Genomic DNA, 25,042 nt, shown 5'->3' on the forward strand with positions numbered 1-25,042 from the left:
ACACCTGGAGTATTGTGTACAGTTTTGGTCTCCTAACTTGAGGAAGGACATTCTTGCTATTGAGGGAGTGCAGCGAAGATTCACCAGACTGATTCCCGGGATGGTGGGACTGACCTATCAAGAAAGACTGGATCAACTGGGCTTGTATTCACTGGAGTACAGAAGAGTGAGAGGGGACCTCATAGAAACGTTTAAAATTCTGACGGGTTTGGACAGGTTGGATGCAGGAAGAATGTTCCCAATGTTGGGGAAGTCCAGAACCAGGGGTCACAGTCTAAGGATAAGAAGTAAGCCATTTAGGACCGAGATGAGGAGAAACTTCTTCACCCAGAGAGTGGTGAACCTGTGGAATTCTCTACCACAGAAAGTAGTTGAGGCCAATTCACTACATATATTCAAAAGGGAGTTAGATGAAGTCCTTACTACTTGGGGGATCAAGGGGTATGGCGAGAAAGCAGGAAGTGGGTACTGAAGTTTCATGTTCAGCCATGAACTCATTGAATGCTGAAGGGCTGAATGGCCTGCTCCTGCACCTATTTTCTATGTTTCTATGTTATGTTTCTATGTTTACTGTTTTTTTCCCCCCAAGGTGGATGACCTCACACTTTCCGATTGTATTCCATCTGCCAAACCTTAGCCCATTCGCTTAACCTATCTAAATCTCTTTGCAGCCTTTCTGTGCCCTCCTCACAACCCGCTTTCCCACTAATCTTTGTGTCATCTGCAAATTTTTTTACACTACACTCTGTCCCCTCTTCCAGGTCATCTAGGTATATTGTAAACAGTTGTGGTCCCAGCACCGATCCCTGTGGCACACCACTAACCACTGATTTCCAAACCGAAAAGGAGCCATTTATCCCGACTTTCTGCTTTCTGTTCGCCATCCAATTCTCTATCCATGCTAATACATTTCCTCTGACTCCGCGTACCTTTTGTGTGGCACCTTATCGAATGTCTTTTGAAAATCTAAATACACCACATCCATCGGTACACCTCTATCCACCATGCTCGTTATATCCTCAAAGAATTCCAGTAAATTAGTTAAACATGATTTCCCCTTCATGAATCCATGCTGCGTCTGCTTCATTGCACTATTCCTATCTAGATGTCCCGCTATTTCTTCCTTAATGATAGCTTCAAGCATTTTCCCCACTACAGATGTTAAACTAACCAGCCTATAGTTACCTGCCTTTTGTCTGCCCCCTTTTTTAAACAGAGGCGTTACATTAGCTGCTCTCCAATCCGCTGGTACCTCCCCAGAGTCCAGAGAATTTTGGTGGATTATAACGAATGCATCTGCTATAACTTCTGTCATCTCTTTTAATACCCTGGGATGCATTTCATCCGGACCAAGGGACTTGTCTACCTTGAGTCCCATTAGCCTGTCCAGCACTACCCCCCTAGTGATAGTCTCAAGGTCCTCCCTTCCCACATTCCTGTGACCAGCAATTTTTGCCATTGTTTTTGTGTTTTCCACTGTGAAGACAGAAGCAAAATAATTGTTTAAGGTCTCAGCCATTTCACATTTCCCATTATTAAATCCCCCTTTTCATCTTCTAAGGGACCAACATTTACTTTAGTCACTCTTTTCCGTTTTATATATCTGCAAAAGCTTTTACTATCCGTTTTTATGTTGGTTGTTGGTTGGTTAGCAGTTTGGTGGTAATAAGGTCAAGGGAACAGGAAGTGGGTCTCATATACAAGATGAGCATGGAGAGGTGAAGTGGGGAGATCGGAGAAAAGCTGGAGAAAAATGTGAGTTCAGGCCTAGGGCTGGGCGGCATCCTTGAGGAAGTTTGGCCTGGTGGGCTAGGGGAAGGAAGGGAAGAGGCAGAGACAGCTGAATGGATGGTCTCAATGAATTCCATTAGCTTGTCGCACGTTGTTGGAGGTGAAGGTGTATGAGACACGGGTTTACGAGGACGGTTAGCAGAGGAGAATAGAAGTCTGGATTTATCGTTGCATTCCAGATTCCATATTTTGGAATAGTGAACAATTTTGGCAGACAAGAGTAGGACCTGATAATGCTTTGTTTTCCAGCCAGATCTGGTGGTGAATGGCTAAACCAATGTCTGTCATGTCTGTTCAAATCTGTGTCCCTTGTAATTAAAGGAGCAAAGATGAGGGCCGTATGGGGAATGAGCAGGGTGAGAGACAGTAATAGTTTTAATATGGACTCGGACCAAGGTGGTGGAGAGGGTGGGTTTGAGCAGATCGGTAGCTGCAGACATGTCATGGTGAATGGACAGGACAGTTGGGATGTCATGAGTGCAGTAGCAAGACAGTTGATGTCTAGTCCCATCTCCGCTATCAATACAACAGCTGTGAGCTCTGGGATCTCAGAACACATCAACATGTAAGCGGCAGATTGACGGCTGTTTTACAATTATAATTCTCCACTTGTGCACGTGTCTTGATGAGTGTGCCCACGGATGTGCCTCCAATCAAACTATCCTTCAGCATCCATAGTTGAAATGTAAAAGTGATTGAGTTAATTTAAAACCAATTTGAGACTTTGCAAAATGTCTTAGTTGTTGTTTCACTAATGGTGCCACGAGTATAATAAACCACAACAGCGACAACAGAGGGACAAGGAGAATATATTATAAATATTCTGTGCGATCACAATCGGGAATATTAACGTCTTTTATAAATATATAACCACCACTTGTATTGATATAGCACCTTTAACGTAGTAAAACATCCCATTTGGCTTCACAGGAGTGTAATAACAAAACATTAATGAGCCACATCAGAAGAAATTACTGTAGGTGACCAAAGTGGGCAAAGGGGTAGGTTTTAAGGTGCGTCATGAAGGAGGAAAGAGAGGCAGAGGTTTAGGAAGTGAGTTCCAGAGCTTGGGGCCTAGGCAGCAAATGTCATGTCCACCAATGGTTGAGGGTTATAATCAATGATGCTCAAGAGGAACGCAGACATGTCTCGGGGTTGGGGGCTGAAGAAGATCACAGAGATAGGGAGGGGCGAGGCCATGGAGAGATTTGTAAAAATGGATGAGCATTTTGAAATCGAGGCATTGTTTAACTAGAAGCCAATATAGGTGATGGTGCGAGTTAGGACAGGGGGCAGCCGAATTTTAGATGACAAGTTTATGTTGGGTGTAAAGTGGGAGTAATCAAGACTTGAGATAACAAAGGCATGGTTGAGGGTTTCAGCAGCAGAAGAGCTGAGGCAGGGGCAGAGATGTGCGATGTTACAGAGATGGAAATAGGCGGTTTTAGTTATGCTGCAGATAGGTGGTTGGAAGCTCATTTCAGGGTCAAATGTGACACCAAGGTTGTGAAAAGTCTGGTTCAAACTCACAAATGTCAGGCAGAGGGATGGAGTCGGTGGCTATGGAATGCAGTTTGTGGAGGGGACCAAAAGAAATGGTTTCGGTATTCCCAATATTTAATTGGAGAAAACTTCTGCTCCTCCAGTAGGACAAGCAGTCTGTCAATTTAGGGATGTGGAGGGGTCGAGAGAAGTGGTGGTGAGATACAACTGGATGCCGTCAGCGTGGTAACTGATGCCACGTTTCGTCTGATGTCCCCAAGAGGCAGCATATAGATGAGAAAGTGGGGGCCAAGGATAGACCCATGGGGGACACCAGAGGTAACGATGCGTGAGTGGGAAGAGAAGCCATTGCAGGTGATTTAATACCTCTGATTCTAGAGTTAAGAATAGAACCAGGTGAGTGCATTCCTACCCAACAGGACGACGGTGGAGAGGCATTGGAGGAGGATGGAGTGGTGAACCGTGTCAAAGGCTGCAGACAGGTCCAGAAGGACAAGGGGGGATAATTTGCCTTTGTCTCAGTCACAAAGGATGTGACTTTCATGAGAGCCGATTCAGTACGATGGCAGGGGTGGAAACTGGATCGAAGGTATTCAAACATGGAGTTTCAGGAAAGATAGGCACGGATTTGGAAAAGGAAAGGTTGGGGCCGAGTAAGGACAAAAAGGCAATCATCTTATGGAAGCTGAGAACAGGCTGGGGTACTAAATTAATACTTTGCATCTGTATTCACTAAAGAGGATGCTGTCAATGTGACAGTAAAGGAGGAGGTAGTATAGAAATAAATACATTAAGAGGAGGTAGAAAATGCTGAGAGCTCAAAGTAGAAAAGTCACCCGCTCTGCCACAATCTTCCAATCCTTGGATATGCCAGAGGACTGAAGAGTTGCAAATGTTACTTCTCTCTTCAAAAAGGGAGATGGGTAAACCAAATAACTACAGGCGACTCAGCCCAACATCGGTGTTGAGGAAACCTCTCGGGACAAAAATCCAAAACAAAATTAATTGTCACTTGGAAGAACATGGGTTAATTAGCGACAAGCAAAATGGATTTTTTTTTTTAAAAGGCAGATGAAGTCTGGCTGACTTGAATGAGTTAATCTCTGAAATTTGATGATGAAGGTTGTGAAGTTGATGTTATATATATATGGACTTTCAGAAGGCGTTTGATAAAGTATCACATAATAGATTGGTTAACTACATTGAAGCCAATGATATTAATGTCAGCGTGGATAATACACTGACGATGGAACAGAAAGCAGATTGTAGTTGTGAACCGATATTTTTCACACTGGATCGAAGTATACAGTGGTGTCCCCAGGGAGGGTATTTGAAACACTGCTCTGTTTGATATATTAATGACCTGGACTTGGGTATGCAGGGCATCATTTCAAAGTTTGTAGATGACACGAAACTAGTAAAAGTTGTCAACCATGAGCAGGATAGCAGAGGACTTCAGGAGAACATCGACACTGCGGTGAAATGGGCAGACACATGGCAGGTGAAATGTAATGCAGAGAAGTGATGCACAGGAGGCCAAACTGTTGAACCACAGGAAATCCAGAGGGGCTACTAAACAGTGCAACGGGGCAAAAGTGACTCATTAGAAAAACTCCATCTGGTCAAGGCAAGAGATATAAGATAACATTCCAATGTGCTGATCAACTTTTGGGATTCAGTGAGGTTTATGGAAAAGTACTGGAGACAGGCGTGGTCAGGATCATACCTTTACTTTCAGTGACAATGGTTTTGACGATTCAAATCAATGTATGTCTCAAGTATTGAATGTCCGGCCGTTACAGGCCGAGGAACTGTATAAAAACCGACTGTTCTTTGTTGAGGGAGAACAAGTAAGGACAGCTCAGCAACAGGTTGACTGCAGACTTGATGCTTCCTTGCAAGCAAATAAAAGACTACTTGAATCTTTTTTTAAAGTGTTCTTATTCAGTTATGATGAGATTTTATTTGATTTTAGGGATGTCCTGATTGTAACGGGAGCCTGGCGCTCCCATTACTGTGAATGGGAATACTACATTGCGATTGTTGGTCCAGATCCATGTGATCCAAGGATGCCTGTACCTCCCGGAATACATGGGCCTCTGCACTGAGCTGCACATCCAGGCATCGGAGCGCAAGTATTCGTTTCCCCGGCACCACCAGGTCCTTTCATTAAAACAGTCGGTTAATGGCATGTGACCGGAATGCAGTGCCTGAAAGTGTGGGAGAAGCAGATGCAATAGTACCTTTTGAAAGGGAATTGGAAAAATAATTGAAGGGGAGCCAATTGTAGGGCTCAGCGCACTGAGCAGGGGAGTGAGACTAATTGGACGACCCTTTTAAAGTTCAGGCACAGGCTCCATGGGCCTTCTGTGCTGGATCATTCTCTGTTGCGATGAAATCGACCTCTGACTCTTTGTTCCTCAGCGGGTAGTAAATGATAAATTAACCATGGGCAGCCCAAGCGCGATTTACTGATGTGTCTCGCCAGTGGACAAGTGTCGCCAGCAGTATTGCAAAGTCAATGTATTATCATATAATCACACAATTGTACAACAGAGAAGGAGGCCATTCGCCCCACCGTGCTGGTTCTTTGGTGGTCAGACACTGCCAGTCTCATTTTCAACATTTCCTGCCCTAACTTTTAACCTTTGTGTACTGTCCACAGGTCCAGTGTGTATCTGAGTCAATGGGACTCTCTCTGACCTTTCTCCCCAGACCCCAGGAGCAGTGTGTGTGTGTCAATAGGAGTCTTTTGAACTGTCTCCCCAGGACCACCAGCTCACACCCCCAAACGTCAGCCATGGCTGGGGGGGTGAAGAGAGGGGAAAGAGAGATATTCCCATCTATTATAGTGTGTTAGATATATGGTGTGTTATACACATACCCCGACACCTCTACATCAACCACACACACACACACACACACACACACACACACACACACAGAGGGAGAGGAGGTGAGATATGACCATCTATTGTAGTGTGTTATAGATATACAGTGTGTTATACACACTCGTATGTACATTTGCCACTAGGTGGCGTCACAAGTATAAAAGGCCAGCCATTTCGTATATTCCTCACTTTGTGCCTTAACAAAGCAGAGTCAAGGTTATATCTTTTGAAGTTAACAGTACTCAGTCTAACAAGTTATTGCTACACAACATTTGGCGACGAGGTAACAAGAACCCTTGCATGCAAGAATGAGCACAATTGGATTTTTGGAGCGATTCGTGGAAGGAGAAAATTGGGAAGACTTTGTAGCCCGTTTAAACCAGAACTTTATGGCCAACAACATGGTGGGTGAAGGAGGCACAGAGCGGCTTCAAGCGGTCCTCTCATGGTCTGTGGCCCAAAAATTTATGAACTGATAAAGAAGCTGCTCTTGCCTGCAAAAAATAAAAGAATTATGAAGAATTGTGTACCCTGGTGCATGACCACCTCAAGCCAGATGAAGGCATTTTCATCATCTCTGATAAAGGCTTTACATGCACATTCACTTGGAGAGCCAGAACTTGGCGGAATGCGTTGCTGACCTGAGACGTCGAGCTGGATTGTGTAAGTTCGGTACTGCGTTGGCAGACATGCTGGGGGACTTCTTTTTAATTGGCATCAACCACGAGGTGATCCTGCTCAAACTACTGGTGGTGGAGATATTCGATTTCAACAGAGCTATCACGATCGCTCAGTCATGCATGATGACGGACAAAAGCTTAAGGCAGATATCTTCGAAAAATCGCAGCTCGGCAAGTACTGTAAACGTGATTGATTCGGCGTTCGGCAGAGTGGCACATGGCAGGGCCTATCTGGCTGCGTACGCGAAACCTGTGGCTGCCCAAAGTCTGCCAATGGGAATGTATCCGATTTCACCTTGTTGGTGTTGTAGCGGAAATCGCCGGCACCATCGGTGTCGATTCAAGCAATATATGTGCAAAGGCTGTTTGATAGTGGGCATCTCCAGTGAGTGTCCGCAATTAAGCAAGCGTGCCGCGTCACACCACGTGGAGGATGATGAACAGTCTAGCGCTGATCCGGATATGCAGAGATAACAGAGGAGGAAGTGTATGGAATGTACTCGTTCCTAACTAAGAGCCAACCGATAATGATCAATGTGAAATTTAATGGGGTGCCGGTATCGATGGAACTGGACATGGGTGCGAGTCAATCAATAATAAGCCAGAGGGCAGTCGACAAGTTGTGGAATACAAAGGCTATGAGGCCGAGGCTGAGTCCAGTCAATGCCAAGTTGTGTACGTAGACAAAAAAATTCATAACAGTGATTGGCAGTGCTACAATTAATGTGTCATATGACGGTACAGTTTACGAGTTACCGCCACAGATTGTCCCAGGCAATGGTCCAACGCTATTCGTCAGGAACTGGCTAGAAAAAATTTAATGCAATTGGAACGACATAGAAACATAGAAAATAGGTGCAGTAGTAGGCCATTCGGCACTTCTAGCCTGCACCGCCATTCAATGAGTTCATGGCTGAACATGCAACCTCAGTACCCACTTCCCGCTTTCTCGCCATACCCCTTGATCCCCCTAGTAGTAAGGACTTCATCTAACTCCCTTTTGAATATATTTAGTGAATTGGCCTCAACTACTTTCTGTGGTAGAGAATTCCACAGGTTCACCACTCTCGGTGAAGAAGTTTCTCCTCATCTTGGTCCTAAATGGCTTACCACTTATCATTACACTGTGACCTCTGGTTCTGGACTTCCCAACATTGGGAACATTCTTCCTGCATCTAACCTGTCTAAACCCGTCAGAATTTTAAACGTTTCTATGAGGTCCCCTCTCATTCTTCTGAACTCCAGTGAATATAAGCCTAGTTGATCCAGTCTTTCTTGATAGGTCAGTCCCACCATCCCGGGAATCAGTCTGGTGAACCTTTGCTGCACTCCCTCAATAGCAAGAATGTCCTTCCTCAAGTTAGGAGACCAAAACTGTACACAATAATCCAGGTGTGGCCTCACCAAGACCCTGTACAACTGTAGCAACACCTCCCTGCCCCTGTACTCAAATCCCCTCGCTATGAAGGCCAACATGCCATTTGCTTTCTTAACCGCCTGCTGTACCTGCATGCCAACCTTCAATGACTGATGTACCATGACACCCAGATCTCGTTGCACCTCCCCTTTTGCTAATCTGTCACCATTCAGATAATAGTCTGTCTCTCTGTTTTTACCACCAAAGTGGATAACCTCACATTTATCCACATTATACTTCATCTGCCATGCATTTGCCCACTCACCTAACCTATCCAAGTCACTCTGCAGCCTCATAGCATCCTCCTCGCAGCTCACACTGCCACCCAACTTAGTGTCATCTGCAAATTTGGAGATACTACATTTAATCCCCTCGTCTAAATCATTAATGTACAGTGTAAACAGCTGGGGCCCCAGCACAGAACCTTGCGGTACCCCACTAGTCACTGCCGGCCATTCTGAAAAGTACCCATTTACTCCTACTCTTTGCTTCCTGTCTGACAACCAGTTCTCAATCCATGTCAGCACACTACCCCCAATCCCACGTGCTTTAACTTTGCACATTAATCTCTTGTGTGGGACCTTGTCGAAAGCCTTCTGAAAGTCCAAATATACCACATCAACTGGTTCTCCCTTGTCCACTCTACTGGAAACATCCTCAAAAAATTCCAGAAGATTTGTCAAGCATGATTTCCCTTTCACAAATCCATGCTGACTTGGACCTATCATGTCACCTCTTTCCAAATGCGCTGCTGTGACATCCTTAATAATTGATTCCATCATTTTACCCACTACTGAGGTCAGGCTGACCGGTCTATAATTCCCTGTTTTCTCTCTCCCTCCTTTTTTAAAAAGTGGGGTTCCATTGGCTACTCTCCACTCAACAGGAACTGATCCAGAGTCAATGGAATGTTGGAAAATGACTGTCAATGCATCCGCTATTTCCAAGGCCACCTCCTTAAGTACTCTAGGATGCAGTCCATCAGGCCCTGGGGATTTATCGGCCTTCAATCCCATCAATTTCCCCAACACAATTTCCCGACTAATAAAGATTTCCTCAGTTCCTCCTTCTTACTAGACCCTCTGACCCCTTTTATATCCGGAAGGTTGTTTGTGTCCTTCTTAGTGAATACTGAACCAAAGTACTTGTTCAATTGGTCTGCCATTTCTTTGCTCCCCGTTATGACTTCCCCTGATTCTGACTGCAGGGGACCTACGTTTGTCTTCACCAACCTTTTTCTCTTTACATATCTATAGAAACTTTTGCAATCCGTCTTAATGTTCCCTGCAAGCTTCTTCTCGTACTCCATTTTCCCTGCCCTAATCAAACCCTTTGTCCTCCTCTGCTGAGTTCCAAATTTCTCCCAGTCCCCGGGTTCACTGCTATTTCTGGCCAATTTGTATGCCACTTCCTTGGCTTTAATACGATCCCTGATTTCCCTTGATAGCCACGGTTGAGCCACCTTCCCTTTTTTATTTTTACGCCAGACAGGAATGTACAAATGTTATTGTTCATCCATGCGGTCTCTAAATGTCATCAAAGCATTGTCGTCGAAAGATGATACATGTGCTCAAGTACTGAGCAAGTTCCCCTCGCCGTTTCACGGGAGCCACGGTGCAGATCCACGTGGACATGGATGCAAGACCCATCCATTATAAAGCTCGGGAAGTTCCGTATATAAGGAGGGAGAAGGTTGAAATCAAACTGTACAGACTCCAACGTGAAGGGATTATATCACCGGTCGAATTCAATGAATGGGCCAGCCTCATTCTTCCGGTGCTGAAAGGTGATGGCACATTCAGGATTTGTGGAGACCACAAGACTGCTATCAACAGGGTTTCAGAACAGGCTCAGTACCCGCTACCGAAGGCGGATGATTTGTTTGCAATGATAGCCGGGGGGAAGTCGTTCACCAAGCTGGACTTGACGTCGGCCTACACGACACAGGAGCTGTTCGAGAAGTCGGAGACCTATGTGCATCAATACGCATTTATTTATCACAGGTGCCCTTTTAAATTCGCTTGGCTGCATCCATATTTCCGAGGAATATGGGAAGCCAACTGACGTCCGTTCCCAGTACCGTCGTGTTCCAAGATGACTTCCTGGTCACAGGTCTTGATGCTGCGGAACATCTGAACAACCTAGAAGAGGTTCTACATCGTCTGGACAAAGTGGGACTCAGACTGAAACGCTCGAAGTGCGTCTTCATGGCACCGGAGGTCGAATTCCTGGGGAGGAAAATCGCTGCTGACGGCATCAGACTCATGGACGCGAAAAGCAAAGCCATCTAAAATGCACACAAGCCTCAGAATGTGACAAAGCTAATTATCTGCTTATGATTGTGTCATTCGCCATAGACTTGGTACTGAGAATTGTGCCGATGCATTGAGCCATCTGCTGTTGCCCACACCGGAGGTGGGAACGCCATAACCGGAGGACCTATTATTAGTCATGAAAGTGAAGAAACCCCTGTCACAGCCCAACAAGTTAAGACCTGGACCAGCCAGGACGCAATACTGTCGGTTGTTAAAAGTTGCATCCTCAAAGGTGATTGGTCTGCCATACCTAAGCAAATGTGCGATGAGGCCAAAACCCTACATCCGTCACAAACACGAACAGTCTAGTCAGTCAGATTGTATACTGTGCGGCAATCGTGTTGTTATGCCCAAGAAAGGCAGTGAGAAATTTGAACATGAGCTACTTAGCACACATCCCGGCAGTGTAATGATGAAAATCATTGCCAGGTCTCATGTATTGTGGCCTGGAATTGATTCTGAGCTGGAATTGTGTGTGCACCAGTGCAACACTTGCATGCAACTCAGCAAGGCAACAGCGGAATCACCGTTGAGTCTGTAGTCGTGCTTCACCAGTCAGGAGTTTCACGAGTTCATGAAACTTAATGGTATCAAACATGTAAGATGAGCATCTTTCAAACCCGCATCCAATGGTCAAGCAGAACGTGCGGTCCAAATCATCAAGCAGAGTATGAAACGGGTCACTCAAGGATCCCTGCAGACTTGCTTGTCATGCATATTGCTCAGTTACAAGACAAGACCCCAAACGCTTACCGGGGTTTCTCCTGCTGAACTTATGATGGAGAGATCTCAAGACAAAGCTCTCACTTGTACACCCTGACTTGAGCAATCATGTTGAATACAGACAACAAAGTCAGCAAGGGTATCATGATCGTGCCTCTGCGTCATGTGACATTGCTGTAAATAATCCTGTATATGTACTCAATTATGGTCAGAGTCCCAAGTGGATCGCCGGTATGGTCATGGCCAAGGAGGGCAACAGAGTTTTTATCGTCAGGCTCAAAAATGGGCAAACATGCAGGGAGCATATGAATGAGACAAAGCTGCAACACACAGATGAACCGGAACAGTCTGAAGAAGAGACAATCGATGACCAACCAACCTACCCCCAAGCATTAGAGGACTCCGCGGTTATCAATGAAACTGGACTTTCAAATCACTGACATGATCAATGAATCAGGCCTTTCTAACCCCAACATGACCACTCCCCCCAGATCGGCTACCCAGTCCCCAGTCGCAACAGACTCTGAACACTCACCCAAGGTGGGGTCGAACTGAGAAGACAATCCAGGAGCGTAAAACACCGGACCGTCTCAATTTGTAAAAGACTGTGCTAACATCTTAGAGGGGTGTATTGTCATGTATGCACGATTGCCACTCGATGTCGTCACTGCTGGAGGCCATTGGGCTGCACGCACATGGTGCAGCCCAAGTATAAAAGACCAGCCTTTTTGTATATTCCTCACTTTGGGCCTTAAAGCAGAGCCAAGGTTATACATTTTGAAGTTAACAGTACTCAGTCTAACAAGTTATTGCATACACAACATACACATAACTCTACACCCCCGCATACCCACACACAGAGGAGGAGTTGAGTGATTCCCATCTATTGTGGTGTGTTATAGATATACAGTGTGTTATACACATTCCCCTACACCCCCTCACACCCCTACATCACACACACAGGCAGTTGGGTGGTGGGGTGCGGTGGGGTGCGGGAGGGGAGGAGAGGGGAAAGTGACAGATTCCCCTACCATAGTGTGTTATAGATATACAATGTGTTACATATCCCTACACCCCTACATCACGCACTCGAAGATGGAAAGGTGAGAGACGCACACCTTAGTGTGTCAGATATACAGTGTGTTATACACATACCCCTACCCACACATCACCCACACTCACACAGTGGGGGGGGGGGGGCCGGATGTGAGAAACTCACATCTATTGTAGTGTATTACAGATACACAGTGTGTTATCATCATAGGCAGTCCCTTGAACGAGGATGACTTGCTTCCACATGGGTTCACAGATGTTTCAATGAAGGACCCGATGTTCCCGTCCTGAACTCCAATTGAGGAAGTGGAAGGCCTCTGTGCATGGATTTTTTTTTTAAAAAACGTGTGGTGACCGTTTCACATCAGCCACCACACGGGCTTGGCAGAGCTCTACGTTTATCCAGTGGCACGGGTGAACCAGGACGACTGGAGATCAGCTCTGCTGCAAGCACGAAGTGCGCAGACATATCAGTGTGGGCTGGCCCCGTGCTGCCCCATGGCCCTCGGCACTCCCGTGCCCCGTACACTCATGTGCTGCACCTCCGCCACGATCTCTCGCTGTTCCTCCGCCATAAATCTTCGCCGCATCTCCGCCACGATCCCTCACCGCTCTTCCGCCGCAAACATTCTCAGAACCTCCATCACGATTACCCATCAAATCTCTGCCACGATCCCTCATCGCTCCTGCGCCCCGATCACTCGTTGCAAGTCTGCCACGACTTTCCCGCTCCACTGCATTAACAGCGCCCAGCCGATGCTCCTGCCCACGCTCCAAAGGGCGACCTGTGTTGTGATAACGTTACCCGTCGCCCATCTCGAAGCCGTCGCACACTTGGAGCGGCTCGCGCTGGAAGCTGCAGTGGCATGTTCCAGCTCTTATACTCCCGACCGGCGGTGGTGTTCTCTCGCAGGCTGGGGTGGCCCACAATGTGTATTATACACCTCCTCACACCACTACAAAGGTAAAAAGCAGGATGAGGTCCTACAAGCTGAATTTAGGGAGCTAGGAGTTAAATTAAAAAGTAGGACCTCAAAGGTAGTAATCTCAAGATTGCTACCAGTGCCACGTGCTAGTCAGAATAGGAATCGCAGGATAGCTCAGATGAATAGATGGCTTGAGGAGTGGTGCAAGGGGGAGGGATTCAAATTCCTGGGACATTGGAACCGGTTCTGGGGGAGGTGGGTCCAGTACATACTGGATGGTCTGCACCTGGGCAGGACCAGAACCAATGTCCTGGGGGGAGTGTTTGCTAGTGCTGTTGGGGAGGGGTTAAACTAATATGGCAGGGGGATGGGAACCTATGCAGGGAGAAAGAGGGAAATAAATTGGGGTCAGAAGCAAAAGATAGAAAGGAGAATAGTAAAAGTGGAGGGCAGAGAAACCCAAGGCAAAAATCAAACAGGGCCACATTACAGCAAAAGTTTAAAGGGACAAAGTGTTAAAAAGACAAGCCTGAAGGCTCTGTGCCTCAATGCGAGGAGTATTCGTAATAAGGTGGATGAATTAACTGCGCAGGCAGCTATTAACGATTATGATATAATTGGGATTACGGAGTCATGGTTCCAGGGTGACCAAGGCTGGGAACTCAACATTCAGGGGTATTCAACATTCAGGAAGGAGAGACAGAAAGGAAAAGGAGGTAGGGTAGCGTTGCTGGTTAAAGAGGAAATTAACGCAATAGTAAAAAAGGACATTAGCTTGGGTGATGTGGAATCGGTATGGGTAGAGCTGCGGAATACCAAAGGGCAGAAAATGCTAGTGGGAGTTAAGTACAGACCACCAAACTGTAGTAGTGAGGTTGGGGATGGCATCAAACAAGAAATTAGGGATGCGTGCAATAAAGGTACAGCAATTATCATGGGCGAATTTAATCTACATATAGATTGGGTTAACCAAGTTGGTAGCAATGCGGTGGAGGAGGATTTCTTGGAGTGTATTAGGGATGGCTTTCTCGACCAATATGTCGATGAACCAACTAGAGAGCTGGCCATTCTAGACTGGGTGTTGTGTAATGAGAGGGGACTAATTAGCAATCTTGTTGTGCGAGGCCCCCTGGTGAAGAGTGACCATAACATGGTAGAATTCTTTATTAAGATGGAGAGTGACAGTGTTAATTCAGAGTATAGGGTCCTGAACTTAAGGAAAGGTAACATCGATGGTATGAGATATGAATTGGCAAGGATAGACTGGCAAATGATACTTAAAGGGTTGACAGTGGATACGCAATGGCAGATATTTATAGATTACATGGATGAACTTCAACAATTGTACATCCCTGTCTGGAGTAAAAATAAAAAGGGGAAGCTGGCTCAACCGTGGCTAATAAGGGAAATTAGGGATAGTATTAAATCCAAGGAAGAGGCATATAAATTGGCGAGAAAAAACAGCAAACCTGAGGACTGGGAGAAATTTAGAATTCAGCAGAGAATGTCAAAGGGTCTAATTAGGGGGAAAATAAAGTATGAGAGGAAGCTTGCAGGGAACATAAAAACTGACTGCAAAAGCTTCTATAGATACGTGAACAGAAAAAGATTAGTGAAGACCAATGTAGGGCCTTTGCAGACAGAATCAGGTGAATTTATAATGGGGAACAAAGAAATGGCAGACCAATTGAACAAACACTTTGGATCTGTCTTCACTAAGGAAATACTAGGGGTTCGAGGGGTCTAGCGAAAAGAAGGAACTATAGGAAATCCTCATTAGTCAGGAAAATGTGTTAGGGAAATTGATGGGATTGAAGGTCGATAAATCCCCAGGGGCTGATAGTCTGCATCCCAGAGTACTTAAGGAAGTGGCCCTAGAAATAGTGAATGCATTGGTGATCATTTTCCAACATTCTATTGACTCGATCAGTTCCTATGGACTGGAGGGTAGCTAATGTAACACCACTTTTTAAAAAAGGAGGGAGAGAGAAAACGGGGAATTTTCGACCGGTTAGCCTGACATCGGTGGTGGGGAAAATGTTGGAATCAATTATTAAAGATGAAATAGCAGCACATTTGGAAAGCAGTGACAGGATCAGTCCAAGTCAGCATGGATTTATGAAAGGGAAATCATGCTTGACAAATCTTCTAGAATTTTTTAAGGATGTAACTAGTAGAGTGGACAAGTGGAAGTGGTGTATTGGACTTTCAACAGGCTTTTGACAAAGTCCCACACAAGAGATTAGTGAGCAAAATTAAAGCACATGATATTGGGGGTAATGTATTGACGTGGATAGAGAACTGGTTGGCAGAGAGGAAGCAGAGTATGGCAGCCAGTGACCAGTGGGGTGCCGCAGGGTTCAGTGCTGGGATCCCAGCTATTTACAATATACATCAATGATTTAGATGAAACATAGAAACATAGATAATAGATGCAGGAGCAGACCATTCAGCCCTTCTAGCCTGCACCGCCATTCAATGAGTTCATGGCTGAACATGAAACTTCAGTACCCCCTTCCTGCTTTCTCGCCATACCCCTTGATCCCCCGAGTAGTAAGGACTTCATCTAACTCCCTTTTGAATATATTTAGTGAATTGGCCTCAACTACTTTCTGTGGTAGAGAATTCCACAGGTTCACCACTCTCTGGGTGAAGAAGATTCTCCTCATCTCGGTCCTAAATGGCTTACCCCTTATCCTTAGACTGTGACCCCTGGTTCTGGACTTCCCCAACATTGGGAACATTCTTCCTGCATCTAACCTGTCTAAACCCGTCAGAATTTTAAACGTTTCCATGAGGTCCCCTCTCATTCTTCTGAACTCCAGTGAATACAAGCCCAGTTGATCCAGTCTTTCTTGATAGGTCAGTCCCACCATCCCGGGAATCAGTCTGGTGAATCTTCGCTGCACTCCCTCAATAGCAAGAATGTCCTTCCTCAAGTTAGGAGACCAAAACTGTACACAATACTCCAGGTGTGGCCTCACCAAGGCCCTGTACAACTGTAGCAACACCTCCCTGCCCCTGTACTCAAATCCCCTCGCTATGAAGGCCAACATGCCATTTGCTTTCTTAACCGCCTGCTGTACCTGCATGCCAACCTTCAATGACTGATGTACCATGACACCCAGGTCTCATTGCACCTTCCCTTTTCCTAATCTGTCACCATTCAGATAATAGTCTGTCTCTCTGTTTTTACCACCAAAGTGGATAACCTCACATTTATCCATATTATAAGGAACTGAATGTAATATCTCCAAGTATGCCGATGACACTAAGCTGGGTAGCGGTGTGAGCTATGAGGAGGATGCTAAGAGACTGCAGGGTGACTTGGACAGGTTAGGTGAGTGGGCAAATGCATGGCAGATGCAGTATAATGTGGATAAATGTGAGGTTATCCACTTCGGTGTCAAAAACAGGAACACAGTATATTATCTGAATGGTGACAGGTTAGGAAAAGGGGATGTGCATCGAGACCTTGCTGTCATGGTACATCAGTCATTGAAGTTTGGCATGCAGGTACAGCAAGCAGTGAAGGTGGCAAATGGCATGTTGGCCTTCATAGTTAGAGAATTTGAGTATAGGAGCAGGGAAGTCTTGCTGCAGTTGTAGAGCCTTGGTGAGGCCACACCTGGAATATTGGGTTCAGTTTTGGTACCCTAATCTGAGGAAGGACGTTCTTGCTATTGAGGGAGTACAGCGAAGGTTCACTAGATTGATTCCTGGGATGGCAGGACTGACATATGAGGAGAGACTGGATCAACTGGGGTTATATCCACTGGAGTTTAGAAGAATGAGAGTGGATCTCATAGAAACATATACAATTCTGACAGGATTGGACAGGAGAGAGGCAGGAAGAATGTTCCCGTTGCTGGGGAGCTCCAGAACCAGGGCTCACAGTCTAAGAATAAGGGGTAAGCCATTTAGGACCGAGATGAGGAGAAACTTCTTCACTCAGAGAGCGGTTAACCTGTAGAATTCTCTACTGCAGTAAGTTGTTGAGGCCAGTTTGTTAGATATATTCAAAAGGAAGTTAGATATGGCCCTTACAGCCAAAGGGATCAAGGGGTTTGGAGAGAAAACAAGGGGTACTGAGGTTGAATGATCAGCCATGATCTTATTGAATGACGGTGCAGGCTCAAGGGCCGAATGGCCTGCTCCTGCACCTAATTTCTATGTTTCTATGTTTACATCACCCACACAAAGTGGGGAAGATGAGTTGAGAGATTTACATTTATTATCGTGTTTTACACACACACACACATATTATAGTGTACACAAACAAACTCCCAATCACACCCCTACATCTGCAAGCTTCTTATACATGCCCCCAATATTCAAGTCAAGTTCATTGATGTATAACACAAAATGCTAGGGACGTAGGGCCCAAGTTTCCACAGGATAAAAAACGGGCGCCCCTCCGAGCAGAAAAAAAAACGCGCTATTCTCGAGCGCTTTGCAGCTCCTTGTCTGTTTGGCGCGGCGCCCAGGGGGGCGGAGCCTACACACACGCCGATTTTGCAAGTGGGAGGGGGCGGGTACTATTTAAATTAGTTTTTTTCCTGCCGCCAACGCTGTGCGTGCGCGTTGGAGCGTTCGCGCATGCTCAGTGTGGAAAAAAAACATTTGCACTCGGCCATTTTTGTAGTTCTTTGTAGCTGTTTAATTTTTGAACATTTTTTAATAAAATCACATTGCTATCAGTACATCAGCACTGAGGCTACCCTTCTCACGGTCTCCTTCCCCCCACCCACCCTCCACGGCAACAAACGGCTGTCTCCTTCCCATCCCTCCCCTCAACAAGCCGCTGTCTCCTTCCCCTCCCTCCCCTCCACGGCAACAAACGGCCGTCTCCTTGCCCTCCCTCCCCTCCACAACAACAACCCACTGTCTCCTTCCCCTCCCTGGCAACATATCGCTTTCTCCCCCCCCCCCCCTCCCTCCCGCTCAGCAGCACGAACGGCTTTCTCTGCCCCCCCCCAGCGGTACGAACGGCTTTCTACCCCCCCCCCCGCCACCCAGCTCAGCGGCACGAAAGGCTTTCTCTTCCCCCCCCCTCCCCGCCCCTCCCGCTCAGCAGCACGTACGGCTTTCTCCCCCCACCCGCTCAGCGGCAATGAACGGCTGCAGAATTCTCCCTGGCTGAAGCACTTTCACACAGGTAGGAAGATGGTTTATTTAATCTTTTCTTTGCTTATAAATGTTTATTCAGGTTGGATTTATTTGTATAATATTTGTAGAAGTATAAATAAGGATTTATTGTAGAATTTAATGAGTTCCCTTTCCCCCCCCCACCTCGTTCTGGACGCCTAATTTGTAACCTGCGCCTGATTTTTTAATGTGTAGAACAGGTTTTTTCAGTTCTACAAAAATCTTCACTTGCTCCATTCTACTTTAGTTTGGAGTACGTTTTCACTGTGGAAACTTTCAAATCAGGCGTCAGTGGCCAGACACGCCCCTTTTTGAAGAAAAAATTCTGTTCCAAAGTAGAACTGTTCTATCTGACTAGAACTGCAGAAAAAAAAATGTGGAGAATTGCGATTTCTAAGATAGTCCGTTCTCCACCAGTTGCTCCTAAAAATCAGGCGCAAATCATGTGGAAACTTGGGCCCGTAGTACTGAGCATGGCAGAACCCTACTGGAAATATGCTTCCAGTCAAAAAAACACCCATCAACCATTACTCTTTGCTTCCTGCCTCAACCAATTTTGGATTCAACTTACCACTTTCACCTGGATCAAATGATCTTTTACTTTTGTGGTCAGTCTGCCATGTGGGACCTAATCAAAAGCTTTGATCAAACCCATATACACTACATCATATACTTTGCCCTTATCGACCCTCCTGGTTATCTTCTTGAAAAATCCAATCAAGTTAGTCAGACACGACCTCACTTAACATATCTGTGCTGACATCAGGGTCACTGGGCAATGAATAAGAGTAGGAATCTTGGCTGATTTCCCATCTCTCTCTCTCTCTCTAACCCAGGAGTCACTGGATAGAGATCAGGAGCACGAACCCTGGCTGATTTCCCCTCTCTCTCTAACCCAGGGGGCACTGGAGAATGATCAGGAGCACGAACCCTGGCTGATTTCCCCTCTTTCTCTAAACCAGGTGTCACTGGACAGTGATCAGGAGCAGCAAAGTGAATGTATGTGGAAGAATCATGAAAGGGTTCATAAAATGGTTCTAGGAATCAATAAGAAAATAAGAACAGACAGACTTGGTTTCCCGTGAGAAAGTAGTGGACAAAGTAGCTTGTGTGACCATTACTGATAAACAAGGGTTTATGGCCATGACTTGATAAGGTGCACATTTGCTTCGTGTGATTAAGCTGGGCTATTCCGCTCGTAAAAGCATAAAGTGTTCTAAAGATAAACAGGCTGTCAATTAATGAAGCCCTAGTAACACACTGTGATTGATGAAGCAGGCCATACCTCCTTCGGTTTGTAAGAATAAAAGGGATGCGTCTGTGAGGATAGGCAGACCTTTTGTCTGCCTGCCCCGGAATCTGTAAACTCTGTGCTGGCAGTTTGGTAACAGGTCTGAAGCTGCTTCAATAAAGACGTAAAGATTGAAGGTATCTGACTCGATTATTGTCGAATGCAGCTGACCACCCGAACTAGGACTTAACAGCAACCCTGGATGATCTCCCTCTCTCTAAACCAGGAGTCAGTGGATAGTGATCATGAGCAGCGACACTGGCTGATTTCCACTTTCTCTAAACCAGATTTCACTGGGCAGTGATCAGGAGCAGGAATCCTGACTAATTTCCCTCACTCTAACCCAGGGTTCACTGGGCTGTGATCAGGTGCAGAAACACTGGATGTGTTCCCCTCTAACCCAGGGCTCACTGGACAAAGATCAGGAGCAGGAATTCTGGCTGATTACCGCTCTGTCTCACCCAGCGGTCACTGGACACTGAATAGGAGTAGGAATGCTGGCTGATTTTCCCACTCTCCCTAACCCATTTGTCACTGGGCGGCGGTCAAATTCAGCAACCCTGGCTGATCTCCCTCTCTCTAACCCAGGATTCAATGGCTGAATTCCTCCCTCTATCTCTAACCCAGGGGTCACTGGAAATGATCATGAGCAGGAACCCTTGCGAATTTCGCACTCTCTCTAACCCTGGGTTCACTGGGCAGTGATCAGGAGCAGGAACTCTGGCTGATTTCCCCATCTAAAACCGAGGTGTCACTAAGCAGTGATCCATAGGAGGAACTCAGGCTCATTTCCCGTCACTAACAAAGGGGTCAGTGGATCATGACCAGGAGCAGGAACCCTGGTTGATTTCCCCTCTCTCTATAATCCATTTTCACTGGGAAGTCATCAGAAGCAGGAACCCCGGCTGATTTCACCCTCTCCAAAAAACCCAGTGGTCACTGAACAGGAATCAGGAGCAGGAACCTTGCCTGATTTCCCCTTTCTCTAACCCAGGGGTACACTGGGCAGTGATCAGGAGCTCTAACCCTGCCTGATTTCCCCTCTGTCTAACCCAGGGGTACACTGGGCAGTGATCAGGAGCAGTAACCCTAGCTGATTTTCTCTTTCTCTAATCCAGGGATCAATGGACAGTGATCAGTGGCACGGAAGCTGGCTGACTTACCATTTCTGTCTATCCCATGGGTCATTTGGCAGTGATCAGGAGCAGGAACCCTGACTGATTTCCCCTCCCTCTCTAACACTGAGGTCACTGGATAGTGATCAGCAGCAGGAACTCTGGCTGATTACCCCTCTGTCCAACCCAGGGGTCACCGGACAATGAAGAAGATTTGGAACACATGCTGATTTCCGGTCTCTAACCCAGGGATCACCGGACAATGATCAGGATCAGGAACACTGGCTGATATCCTTCTCCTAACGCAGGATTCACTGGGCAGTAATCAGGGACAAGAACCCTATCTGATTTCCTCCCACTATCTCTAGCCCACGGGTCACTAGACAGTGATCAGGAGCAGGGACTCTGGCTGATTTCCCTGTCTCTGAAACTTGGGATCATTGGGCAGTGATCTGGAGCAGGAACCCTGGCCAATTTCGCCTTTCTATCTAACCCAGGGTTCACTGGACAGTGATCAGGGGCAGGGATCCTGGCTGATTTCCTCTTTCTCTCTAACCGAGGGGGTCATTAGAAAGTGATCAGGAGCAGGAACCCTGGCTAATTTCCTCTCTCTCTCTAACCCAGGGCCAGTGAGCAGGAGCAGGAACTCTGGCTGATTTCCCCTCTCACAATAACCGAGGGGTCACTGGGCATTGATCAGGAGAGGAAACCTGGCTGGTGTGTATGGGGTTTGTGTATCAGAATCCTGCCAGGTGTATATGGGGTTTCACAGTGTATCAGGATCCTGCCAGGAATGTATGGGGTTTTAGTGTATCAAGATCCTGCCAGATGTGTATGGGGTTTGTGTATCAGGATCCTGCCAGGTGTGTATGGGGTTTCACAGTGTATCAGGATCCTGCCAGGTGTGTATGGGGTTTCAGTGTATCAGGATCCTGCCAGGTGTGCATGGGGTTTCAGTGTATCTGGATCCTGCCAGGTGTGTATGGGGTTTCACAGTGTATCTGGATCCTGCCAGGTGTTTATGGGGTTTCACAATGTATCCGAGTCCTGTCAGGTGTGTATATCCATGCCTTTATTAACTATAGACTTGACTATTCCAATACAATCCTGGTTGGCCTCCCACTTTGTGTGCATCTAAGTCAATGGGACTCTCTGATCTTTCGCCCCAGTCCCCAGGACCAGTGTGTACCTGAGTCAATGGGACTCTCTCTGACCTTTCTCCCCAGTCCAGCTATGGAATCTCTGTGAATCGGAAGGTTCCCTCAGGTTGGTGCTCTCACAATCCTGAGCTGGTTCACCTCTTGTTCCTCAGTCTACAATCCCTGTTGCTTCCAGCTGTGGACCTTCCTCAATCGCTCCTCCACTCACCGGGAGATCTAATTATGGCCGGGCAGAAAATGAGACAAACATTGACGGTGTGAAGTGGAATGTGATGTAAACCTACCCTGGGGTTACTGGTAAAAACAAAACATTGAAATAAAAATAATGCCGCAGTTAGATATTCCTCATATACCTCATATTCCTCATTCTCCAGGAGGCTCACATTTTTGGGACTTTCTCCACTCTCTCCAATCACTGCCCATCGCTTTATGTTCCTGGCTGGAGCCGATCCAGGACACAGCCGCCGAGGCTCTGGACACCGGACCGGTGAATATTACAGTCACCGCCCGCCTTCTGTGAGCTCGGTGCCCCGCCCCTGTAACCCGGGTAACCATCGTGTGTCTGCCGTCACTTACACACCGGCCCCGCCCAACACGCAAACCCCACCCACCGGGATATCCGCACTCCCAGCAGGAGTGTCACTGTGTCTGCGCGGGAGGGCCAATACCACATTACAGCGCCCCCAGTGGTGGGAGGACCACCCCTGTGTTGCGGAGCGAGACACCCCCGGAGGAAGGAGAAGGGAGCAGCCATTAACCCGCTTCCATTTGGGTCTGAATTCTGATTTATATCCTACCTCCCCCCGGTCACTCACCCACAGTATCGCTGCCGCCAATTAACCCGGACACTGAGCGCACCCTCCCCACCCGCGGAGCTTCGTGCCCCGGCACCAGCCGCCCGCCCCCGGAGCGCCCTGCCCTGGCTCCAGCCGCCCACCATCACTCCGGTCCCCCTCCGGTTTACTCACATTGTCCAAACGACGCTTGCAGCAAACCGCTCACCATCCGGGGACTCGGATTGGGCGGGACGGCACTGAGCATGCGTACTAGCGCCGCATCAATGACCCTCGCTGAGTCCTCCCCTTCCACTGGCTGCCCACGGAAGATTGACAGCCCCGTGCACCAATCGAAGTTCCGCTCCGCCGCAGAGCCCCGCCCCAGCGGGCTGCAGCGGCGCGCGGACTCAGGTGGTTCCAGATTTCAAACTTAGCGGCATTAAACTCGCGAGCCCAGCAGCTCGTGGGTCAGCGGCCCCGCCCACCGCGCGAGGGTCAATGGACTCTCTCTGACCTTTCTCCCTGATCGATGGATGAATCGGAAGGGGTCGGTCTGGTTGCTGCTCTCACGATCTTGCTATTGGTCCTCATTCCACGATCCCTGTTTACTTCCAGTTGTGGCCTGCTCTCAATCACTCCGCCGTTCACCGGGAGATCTAAATCTGGCAGGGCAGGAAATGCACCACATATTGACCGTGTGAAGTGGACTCTCACCGACACTTTTCCCCTTGCTTAACGGAAATCAAAGTTACTTGTCGAGTAATTCACAAAACATTTCATCCCCGGGTCGCACCCTGTCTGATCACTCTATCCCGCGGCCCTCAGTCCCGGACACCCACCCACACTAGAGAGATCACGCACCTTCCGCTCCGGCTCCTGGGAGCGATGACCGCCGCCCCGCTCACCGAGCCCCAGCAACAAAACTTTCCAAGGAAGCCGCGCACTGTCCCGGGGCGGGCGGGGGTGGTGAGGTGCACGGAGCATGCGCACTGTGGTCGCCGAGGCGCGCTCAGCGAGTCCGCCACTCCCATTGGATACCCGCCGGGGATTGACATCGGCTCTGACCAATGGGAGAGCCGTTCCGCCGCGCGGAGTCACGTGGCTGCTGGTATGAACCTTTGCGGCGGTTCAACCGCTGCTCCAAGAGCCCGGCCGCGCGCGTGACGTCACAGAGCCCCGCACAGTGCGCCTGCGCCGGACTCCCAACGACAGTTTACAAAGTAAACATTGCATTTGTATCGCGCTTTTCAGGACCAGCGGTTGTCCCACAGTCTGACAGTCACTCAGGGAGTTCTGGGGTGTGCTCTGTGTGTTAATGTGGGAAAGGTGGCAGGCAATCTGTGCACAGCCCTGTCATAATAACCCAGGATCATCTGTTTGTGTGGATTGAGGATAAATATTGTCCCCAGGACACCGGGGACACCTCCCGCTCGTCTTCCAATAGTGGCCCCGGGATCTTTGACATGCACCCGAGGGGGCCAGACGGAGCCTCGGTTTATCGTCTCATCCGAAAGGTCGACCCTCCGACAGTGCGGTGGTCCCTCAGTACTGCCCCTCCGACAGTGCGGTACTCCATCAGTACTGCCCCTCCGACAGTGTGGCACTCCCTCAGTACTGCCCCTCCGACAGTGCGGCGCTCCCTCAGTACTGCCCCTCCGACAGTGCGGTACTCCCTCAGTACTGCCCCTCCGACAGTGTGGCACTCCCTCAGTACTGCCCCTCCGACAGTGTGGCACTCCCTCAGTACTGCCCCTCCGACAGTGCGGTACTCCCTCAGTACTGCCCCTCCGACAGTGTGGTACTCCCTCAGTACTGCCCCTCCGACAGTGTGGCACTCCCTCAGTACTGCCCCTCCGACAGTGTGGCACTCCCTCAGTACTGCCCCTCCGACAGTGCGGTGCTCCCTCAGTACTGCCCCTCCGACAGTGCGGCGCTCCCTCTGTACTGATCCTCCGACAGTGCATAAGAACATAAAAATTAGGAACATGAGTCGGCCATCTAGCCCCGTTGAGCCTGCTCCGCCATTCAATAAGATCATGGCTGATCTGGCCGTGGACTCAGCTCCACTTACTCGCCCGCTCCCCATAACCCTTAATTCCCTTATTGGTTAAAAATCTATCCATCTGTGACTTGAATATATTCAATGAGCTATCCTCAACTGCTTCCTTGGGCAGAGAATTCCACAGATTCACAACCCTCTGGGAGAAGAAATTCCTTCTCAACTCGGTTTTAAATTGGCTCCTCCGTATTTTG

The 25,042-nt window shown here is 47.7% G+C and overlaps 1 protein-coding gene across 1 annotated transcript in view; it reads right to left on the reverse strand.

Moving 5' to 3' along the window:
- LOC139239506 (NACHT, LRR and PYD domains-containing protein 3-like) overlaps positions 1-23,718 on the reverse strand; it is a 61,994-nt gene extending 38,276 nt beyond the window's left edge. Inside the window, exons 1-2 of the mRNA XM_070868299.1 lie at positions 23,651-23,718; positions 23,304-23,451 (exon numbers count right to left, since the gene is read on the reverse strand). The gene's annotated coding sequence lies outside the window, so the exon portion shown is untranslated. The remainder of the gene's footprint in view (positions 1-23,303; positions 23,452-23,650) is intronic.
- Between the last annotated feature and the right edge of the window lie 1,324 nt (positions 23,719-25,042).

This window comes from Pristiophorus japonicus, chromosome 27 (assembly GCF_044704955.1).
Source record: "Pristiophorus japonicus isolate sPriJap1 chromosome 27, sPriJap1.hap1, whole genome shotgun sequence".
In the NCBI taxonomy this organism is placed as follows: Eukaryota; Metazoa; Chordata; class Chondrichthyes; family Pristiophoridae; genus Pristiophorus; species Pristiophorus japonicus.